This window comes from Acanthochromis polyacanthus, chromosome 21, assembly GCF_021347895.1.
Source record: "Acanthochromis polyacanthus isolate Apoly-LR-REF ecotype Palm Island chromosome 21, KAUST_Apoly_ChrSc, whole genome shotgun sequence".
In the NCBI taxonomy this organism is placed as follows: domain Eukaryota; kingdom Metazoa; phylum Chordata; class Actinopteri; family Pomacentridae; genus Acanthochromis; species Acanthochromis polyacanthus.
Window position 1 is genome coordinate 31,386,791 of NC_067133.1, and position 9,580 is coordinate 31,396,370.

The window sequence follows — 9,580 nt, forward strand, 5'->3', positions numbered from 1 at the left end:
TCGTGTTTCTGTCCAGATTCAGCCTGATCCATCAGGGTGCTGTCAGTACATTAGTGAGGAATATTATTAATAATAATATAATCAGTCATTAATTATTTATTCTCCTGGCTCTGATGCTTCCACAGAATCGACAGAATTCTCTTTTAAATGTACTAAATATCATTGTTCCTTTTAGCATTTACTGGTATTTAACTGAAATCTACAGAATTATTTCAACATCTTGTTAATTTATTATTCTGACATCACTGCTTTGCTGGAGCCTTCACAGAGAGAAAGAATTCCAGTTTCAACAATCCTGGGGTCTGTTTCACGAAGCAGGTTCACTGAAAACTCTGAGTTCTTAACCCTGAAATGAAGGAAACTCAGAGTTTCCGTTTCACAAAGCGAGGTAACTTAACCCTGAGACAGAGGGGTAACTCTAGCCTGTTTCACAAAGAGGGGTAACTTCAACTCTCGGTCAGTTACCGCAGTAACAGACTCTATGACTCTAACCTGGTCACCAGCAGGTTTATCTGAGAAAACCTCCAGTTTCTCTCCGTCTCCGCCCTCTTTCAGCCACACGCTGTTTCATTTCCTCATTCATTCAGTCAGTAAGCGAGCGAGTTTTCGGCGTAGAACAGCTTTTATTAACGATCCAGTGGATAAAGGAGCAGCATTACTGCACAGATCATTAATATCGTCGGTAGATGTTATCAGACCAAGCATAATGTTCTCGCATTTCCGGACAGTTATCGGTTTGAAGCGGTACGTTTCGTAATCGTTTCAAGTCCATAATCTACATAAACAACCTAATCCGTCCTTACATTTACATTACCAACCAGTCATGCTCTCACATCCAGCAGATATTGTGTGTTGCGCTGCGGTTCTTTGCAAATGAAAGTTTTTATATGATGTCAGAGATGCAGAGTAGACAACTGTATGGAGGACAGTCAGAAAAGTTTTCCTGGCTCTGAAACGACTTTTACTCGTCATTGTGGACATAAACCTGTCAGAAGATCAAGGAAAAGTTCCACAGGATTGCAGGTGAATGATGTAGAGATCTGTTAAATTCATTTTAAATCATATTCTGTTAATGACGTGCTTGCAGCCTCAGACTGGGATTAGTCATTTTAATTTCTTTTAGGATTTCCCAGTGTCCAGCTGAAGGCTCTGGACATTGTTGGACTGTCTTGGTTGACACGTCTATACAATGTCGCGTGGGTATCGGGTACAGTACCTGGGGAGTGGCAGACTCGGGGTGGTGGTCCCTATTTTTAAGAAGGGGATCGGAGAGTGTGTGCCAACTACCGTGGTATCACACTTCTCAGCCTCCCGGGAAAGTTTACTCTCGGGTGCTGGAAGGGAGGATTCGGCGATAGTCGAACCTCGGATTCAGGAGGAGCAATGCGGATTCCGTCCCGGTCGTGGAACAGCGGACCAGCTCTTTACCCTTGCGGAGCTGCTGAGGGGGTCATGGGAGTATGACCTGCCAGTCTACATGTGTTTTGTAGATCTGGAGAAGGCCTATGACCGTGTCCCCGAGGGGCTTTGTGGGAGGCACTGCGGGAGATATGGGGTCCGAGGCTCGTTGTTACAGGCCGTTCGGTCCCTGTACAACCAAAGTGACAGCTGTGTCCGCATACTCGGCATTAAGTCAGACACGTTTCCGGTGGGTGTTAGACTCTGCCAGGGCTGCCCCTTGTCTCCAATCCTGTTGTGGTTTTCATGGACAGGATTTTCAAGGCGGCAGTCGTGGTGGGGAGGGTTTCGGTTTGGGAGCCTCAGGATCGCTTCTCTGCTTTTTGCAGATGATGTGGTTTTGTTGGCATCCTCCAGACCGTGACCTCCAGCACGCACTGGAGCGGTTTGCAGCCGAGTGTGAAGCGGAGGGGATGCGGATCAGCACCTCCAAGTCCGAGGCCATGGTTCTCTGCCGGAAACCGGTGGAGTGTTCCCTCCGGGTTGGGGGGGGAGTTTGCTTCCCCAAGCGAAGGAGTTTAAGTATCTCTGATCTTGTTCACGAGTGATGGGAAAATGGAGCGGGAGATGGACAGGCGGATGGTGCGGCGTCAGCAGTAATGCAGGCGTTGTACCGAACCGCGTGGTGAAGAGGGAGCTGAGCCGTAATGCGAGCTTCGATTTACCAGTCCATCTACGTTCCAACCCCACCTATGGTCATGAGCTTGGGTAGTGACCGAGAAGAACAAGATCGCAGATACAAGCGGCCGAAATGAGCTTCCTCTGTAGGGTGGCGGACTCAGCCTTAGAGATAGGGTGAGGAGCTCAGACATCCGGAGGGGAGCTCGGAGTAGAGCCGCTGCTCCTTCGCATCGAAAGGAGCCAGTTGAGGTGGTTGCCACCTGATTCGGATGCCTCCAGGGAGACTTTCTTGGAGGTTTTCGAGCACGTCCGTCTGGGAGGAGACCCCGGGGCAGACCCAGAAATCGCTGGAAGGGATTACATATCTCGTCTGGCCTGGGAACGCCTCGGGATCCCCCAGGAAGAGCTGGAAAGCGTTGCTGGGGGGAGGGACGTCTGGAACGACCTGCTTCGCCTGCTGCCTCCGCGACCCGGCCCCGGCTAAGCGGAGGAAAATGGATGGATGGATGTATGCATACACACGTGGACAAAATTGTTGGTACCCCTCAGTTAAAGAAGGAAAAACCCACAATTCTCACTGAAATCACTTGAAACTCACAAAAGTAACAATAAATAAAAATTTATTGAAAATTAAATAATCAAAACAGCCATTACTTTTGAATTGTTGATTAACATAATTATTTAAAAAAACAAACTAATGAAACAGGCCTGGACAAAAAATGATGGTACCTCTATAAAAGATTGAAAACTATTTGACCAGAGTGACATGATTAACTCAGGTGTGTCATTTAATTGACATCACAGGTGTTTCCAAACTCATAATCAGTCAGTCTGCCTATTTAAAGGGAGACAAGTAGTCACCCTGCTGTTTGGTGAAAAGGTGTGTACCACACTGAACATGGACAACAGAAAGCGAAGGAGAGAATTGTCCCAGGACATCCGAAAAAAAATTATAGACAAACATCTTTAAAGGTAAAGGCTATAAGACCATCTCTAAACAGCTTGAAGTTCCTGTGACAACAGTGGCTCATATTATTCAGAAGTTCAAGACCCCACGGGACAGTAGCCAACCTCCCTGGACGTGGCCGCAAGAGGAAATTGATGACAAATTGAAGAGACGGATCGTTGGAATTGTATCCAAAGAGCCCAGAGCAACTCCAAAGAAATTAAAGGTGAACTCCAAGGCCAAGGTACATCAGTGTCAGATCGCACCATTCGTCGTTGTTTGAGCCAAAGTGGACTTCATGGGAGACGACCAAGGAGGACACCACTGCTGAAAAAAAACTCATAAAAAAGCCAGACTGGAATTTGCAAAATGCATGTTGACAAGCCACAAAGCTTCTGGGAGAATGTCCTTTGGACAGATGAGACCAAACTGGAGCTTTTTGGTAAGGCACATCAACTCTATGTTCATAGACTCAAAAACCAAGCATACGAAGAAAAGAACACTGTCCCTACGGTGAAACATGGAGGAGGCTCAGTAATGTTTTGGGCTGCTTTGCTGCATCTGGCACAGGGTGTCTTGAAAGTGTGCAAGGTACGATGAAATCTGAAGACTATCAAGGCATTCTGGAGAGAAATGTGCTGCCTAGTGTCAGAAAGCTTGGTCTCAGTCGCAGGTCATGGGTCTCCAACAGGACAACGATCCAAAACACACAGCCAAAAACACCCAAGAATGGCTGAGAGAAAGCGTTGGACTATTCTAAAGTGGCCTTCTATGAGCCCAGATCTGAATCCCATTGAACATATGTGGAAGGAGCTGAAACATGCCATTTGGAGAAGACACCCATCAAACCTGAGACAACTGGAGCTGTTTGCTCATGAGGAGTGGGCCAAAATACCTGTTGACAGCTGCAGAACGCTCATTGACAAATACAGAAATCGTTTAATTGCAGTGATTGCCTCAAAAGGTTGTGCAACAAAATATTAAGTTATGGGTACCATCATTTTGTCCAGCCCTATTTCATTAGTTTGTTTTTTAAAATAAATGATGTTAATCAAAATTCAAAAGTGATGGCTGATTTTGATTATTTAATTTTCAATAAATTTTTATTTATGTTACTTTTGTGAGTTTCAAGTGATTTCAGTGAGAATTGTGGGTTTTCCTTCTTTAACTGAGGGGTACCAACAATTTTGTCCACGTGTGTACATGACCTTTAATACCCCCCATTTTACAGGCATCTGCTTTCTTTCTGTTGGCTGAGCAGAAGTCTGTGTTAGTTTAAATAGGCTTAATTATTTAACAGGACATGATATGGATGCAGACATTTAGGCTATGTGTGGATAAAACAACTGCAAAGTCAAACAGCCACTTAATATTTAGGATACTTTCAATGTAAAACTGATCAACATGAAGTACCTCCATGAGATATGCGAGGTCTGACCTGTTTGAACATGTTTTTATATTCATCTTAAGCTTCTCCCCCGCGAGATTTCACTAAATAAAATAACTTACTAGGCTGCTATTCAGACAGTTATTCCCTGTAATATTACTATGATTACAAAGGACTACATTTAAACTTACGCATTGATCCGGGGCTGTTCTCCACGCCGTCTCTCTCTCTTTTTACAGCTGCAGCGGTGTTGCACTTCTTTCTAAAAACGTGTTCAAACTCGCCATATGAGCGCGTTAAAAACTCCAGTTCAAAAACGCAGCCTTTCGCTTCCCCGTTTCCATGGTGACTCGTCGAATACGGGGTTCCATTGATGCTGTCTTTTCAGAGTTGCGGTGCACGCGCGTAACTCCGAGTGAACTACTCTGAGTTGATTAAACCATAGACAAGAGTAGACACCGCTTGGGCTATTGCGGAGCGAGAAATTCGGCCACCCTCTTGGTCCAGTCAGCTGCTCCACTCAGCGCTGTTTGACAGCGCATTTAATCCGTCTTAACTCTGGAATATTAAACTGATTTTCACGCGTTTTTATTTTTATTTTTTGCTGCAAACATCATACATGTAGCTATGATACAGGACAAATGGTTCGGCGTATTTTAATATTCATAGCGGGAATAATAGATCATAATAATAATAATAGGTAATAGAATATTCTGATATTAAGCTCGACTGTAGACAGGTATTTTGCAAACACTGTAAACACACACACACTAATAAGCAGTAGCGGTCGATGCGGCATCTACTCTTTATTATGTCTATGGATTAAACCAACTCATATCAGCCGTTGTGAAACCGAAAACTCAGAGTTTTCTATCTCAGAGTAGATCAACTCAGAGTTGAGGAATAAACTCCGCGTTTGTTAAACCTGCTTCCTGAAACAGGCCCCTGGTGCTGTTTCATTAACAGAAGCAAAGCACTGACTCTGATTTCCAAAGACTGACTGATTATTATTTACATTTTAAATCTAAATGTCAGAAACATCTATTAAACCTAAAGCAGGCTTCCCAGCAGAACAGAGTATTAGTAGTTTATTCTGAATATTAGTTCTAGATCCATTCATCAGGAAGAGAAAAGCTGTGAAACACTCAGCACAGAATCCAGATCAGTCTGATGATCCTCAGAAACTCATTAAATCTGATTGAAGGTTCAGAAGCTTCATGAGGAAAAGTCTGAAAGAATCAGAATGAAAAGGAATCTTTCTAGAACGTCCTCGGTGAGGTTTCAAATCATATTTACTCATAAACAGATTGTATAATAACATACAGTGTTTATGGGATGGAATCAGCTGCTGTTTGTTGCTGTTGGTTTATTCGTTCAGCTAAGAACACTTTATGTTTCATGGATTTTAGAAAGCTGATCCTCCAACATTTTATCATTAATTATCAATAAAATATTTGTATAAATGATATATTTTAGTGGAACTGGGATGTTTTCTGAGCGTCTCCTCAGACTGAACATTTAGTTGAACATGAAGACATCTTTATCTGCCTCATGGAGACTGAACAGAACCAGAACAGAACAGTCCAGATGTGAGATTCTCTGGTTGAAGAGAAACGTCAGCGACAGCAGCAGCGTTAGAAAACAGCTGATTTATTGAGTAGAAGTTAGACTGTACAGGAAGAGAAACGCTTCATGTGAACGACTTGAAGACCTTTTGTGCATCAAACAGTTGATGATCGGACAGCAGAGCAGAAGGAGGCACTAACATCAGAATATTTGGCAGATTCTTTTCCTGACGCGGTTTTAAGACACAGTTCTATAAGACAGCGGCATTAAGAGCATCATCATTTAATAAACACCGTTACGGCTGAGGAACACTGCTGTTGCATAGTTTGGACTCAGTTTCCTCTTTAGGGTCTTCAGACCAAACACTTTAAAATGAGGTTTTTCTCTCTACTGTCATAAAGAGTTAAATATTTGATTTAGAACATTAATGTCAGGTTCACACAACACAAAGACGCAGTGTAAAAAAAAAACAGGAACACAAAAGTGTAACAAGGCAGAGTTTAGAAAGAGGAGCTTCTGGGGATCAGAGCTTCCATCAGAGGAACTTCTGGAGCAGAACTCCTAAAGTTCCATCTAGAACCTTCCATCAGAGGAGGTGGAGATGCACGGAAGCTTCAGAACAACTCCAACAGAAACCCATCCAACACTGTAACAGTTAATTATCAGACAATGATCGATGTGTGGAGGAGGGCTGTACACAGCTGATCACCAGGGGGCGCTGTTCTCTGACAGAGATTCACTTCATAAAAACCTTCAGACTGAACATGAAGCTCAGTGAGGCCTCTAGTCCTGAAACACGAGTCGTTTACAGCAGACCAGATTTAGAGGTTTATTTTCGACCAATGAGAGTCTGCTGGCTGGAAATCAGACAATCAGACACACAGTTAGAGATTAATAACGATAATAAATATGTTCATTATTCAAACCCCACAGCCTGGTGGGTTCTAAGAAACTGAGAACAGCTGATGCAGCTTTTCTCTACTCAGTTACTAGTTAGGACTAAAAACCCACAGGACTAGTGACTACTAACCTACTAGTCAGTTAGTGACCCATGAAATGGTGATTTAGAAAAAAAAGAACAACAAAGTGTATAAATCATGGCTGACATCTCTAACAGAGTCTTACGGTCATTTCCAGCCAGAAGAAACTAGTTGGTCAAATAAAAAAATAAATATGAAGACTTTTGGATTGAACCATTCTGTGCTGAGAAATAAGGTCTGCTGTACTTTGATAAAAGCTTTAAAACTAACTGTTGTGCTTTAAGACAGTTTTGTTCCCTTCATTATTAACGGACTGAAACCAGCAGCAGCTGATCTTTACCATGATGTGAATGTCTGGATCTGTGGAACGTTTACTTTAGACTTTACTAGTTTATTATGAAGTTTCTCAGCTGCCTTCAGCAGTCGTTGGTCTCACATGATCAATACAGTTCTACTCCGATCAATGTGGCAGTTAACCCAAACCCACTAACTCCACTGACCTGCACACATCAACATGAGCCAAACTGTATTTCCATGCTAAGTCTAAGTCCTGTATCTTTGTGGACGACACTCAGAGGAACGGATCATTCTGACTAAACATTACAGCAGCAGCTTTTAGTTTTCCACAGCTGGTCATCATGAATTCGTGAACTTCCTGCTGGATCTCAGTACTGCTCAGACTTCACTTCCTGTGGACTCCTGATGCTGCTGGAGGTTTAGTAAAAGTTCCTTACTGAGAACCGTCTTTATGTCAGGTCCAGTTATGATGTGAAACACTAGAGAGAGCTGAGCAGCGTTCAGAACATCAGAACATCTGCTCCGGTGACAACATGCAGTCTGAGCTGTAGAACTGAAACAGTTTGTTCAGCAGCATAAAGGCCAGTCTGACTTCATGCTCTGGTCTGAAGGGATGACGTGGATTTACTGTCCAGTCCAGACAAAGAGACTCTGCAGCTTCAGCTTTAGTCCAGCAGCAGACAGAAGCTTTCAGTGCGACAGAATCACGCTGCCAAGTCTGACAAACTCAGCTTCCTCTTTCCAACCGTTGGAAAACACCAGAGCCATCATGTGACTTCACTGCTTCACGCTCAGACGACAGCAGAATCCATGTTGGTCTAAAGGACGGAATCTGAAGCTACAAGACTTAAACCTGAACAAGTGTCAGACTGATTCATCCTGTGGCTGGAAGAGGAACAAACAGCGAGATGTCAGAGAACTCAAAGCCTCCACCTAAAAATAGTCTCAGCTAATCGTGTGACCTGTTTCTCTGAGTGTTTGCTGAATGAATAGTTTGATGAAAAGGTGATCAGTAGAAACTACAGATCCAAACCTCTGTCCTCCATTTATTCTATCTGGAGACCAGAAATCTGCATCTTTTCTATAAGACACACTGAAAACCTGAAACAGCGTCCATCAAAACAGGGAACTGAACAAAAAGTCAGAATTAAACGATCAAAACAGTTACCAGGAATTTTTTCTGATAATAACAATTATAACATCCTGATCAGATCTGAATGGGGTCATTCTGGAGATAATGAGACTTTTAGAACTATAAAGGTTTGGTCTTCAGATGGTTTCTCATTCTGCTGTCAGGTTTTGTAGGTTCTAATTTAGAAAAATGATTAAAGCAGAAAAGTCTCTGAAACATTTTTTTTTATATTCAGTTTCATCAGAGATTTGCTGCAGTCAGGAAAGAACAGCTGCTAAGGTTAGCATGAAGAAGAATGCTAACTCTATTGTTTAGCTGCTAATGTTAGCATGTAGCAGAATGCTAACTCTATTGTTTAGCTGCTAATGTTAGCATGAAGCAGAATGCTAACTCTGTTGTTTAGCTGCTAATGTTAGCATGAAGCAGAATGCTATCTCTGTTGTTTAGCTGCTAATGTTAGCATGAAGCAGAATGCTAATTCTTTTTTTAGCTGCTAATGTTAGCATTCTGCTTCATGCTAACTTTGTTTAGCTGCTAATGTTAGCATGAAGCAGAATGCTAACTCTGTTGTTTAGCTGCTAATGTTAGCATGAAGCAGAATGCTAACTCTGTGTTTAGCTGCTAATGCTAGCATGAAGCAGAATGCTAACTCTGTCGTTTAGCTGCTACTGTTAGCATGAAGCAGAAAGTTAACTCTGTTGTTTAGCTGCTACTGTTAGAATTCTGCTTCATGCTAACTCTGTTGCTAACTGATAATGTTAGCATTCTGCTTCATGCTAACTCTGTTGTTTAGCTGATAATGTTAGCATTCTGCTTCTGCTACTGTTGTTTAGCTGTTAGCTGCTACTGTTAGAATTCTGCTTCATGCTAACTCTGTTGCTTAGCTGATAATGTTAGCATTCTGCTTCATGCTAACTCTGTTGTTTAGCTGATAATGTTAGCATTCTGCTTCATGCTAACTGTTGTTTAGCTGATAATGTTAGCATTCTGCTTCATGCTAACTCTGTTGTTTAGCTGATAATGTTAGCATGAAGCAGAATGCTAACTCTGTCGTTTAGCTGCTAATGTTAGCATGAAACACTGCAGACATGGAGGACTTTGGAGTTCATCTGGAGGAAGCTGAGCAGCAGAAACTTCTCCTAGAACACCAGAAGCTACCAGCAATAGCTTTAAATAAAGAGTCATACAGGAAG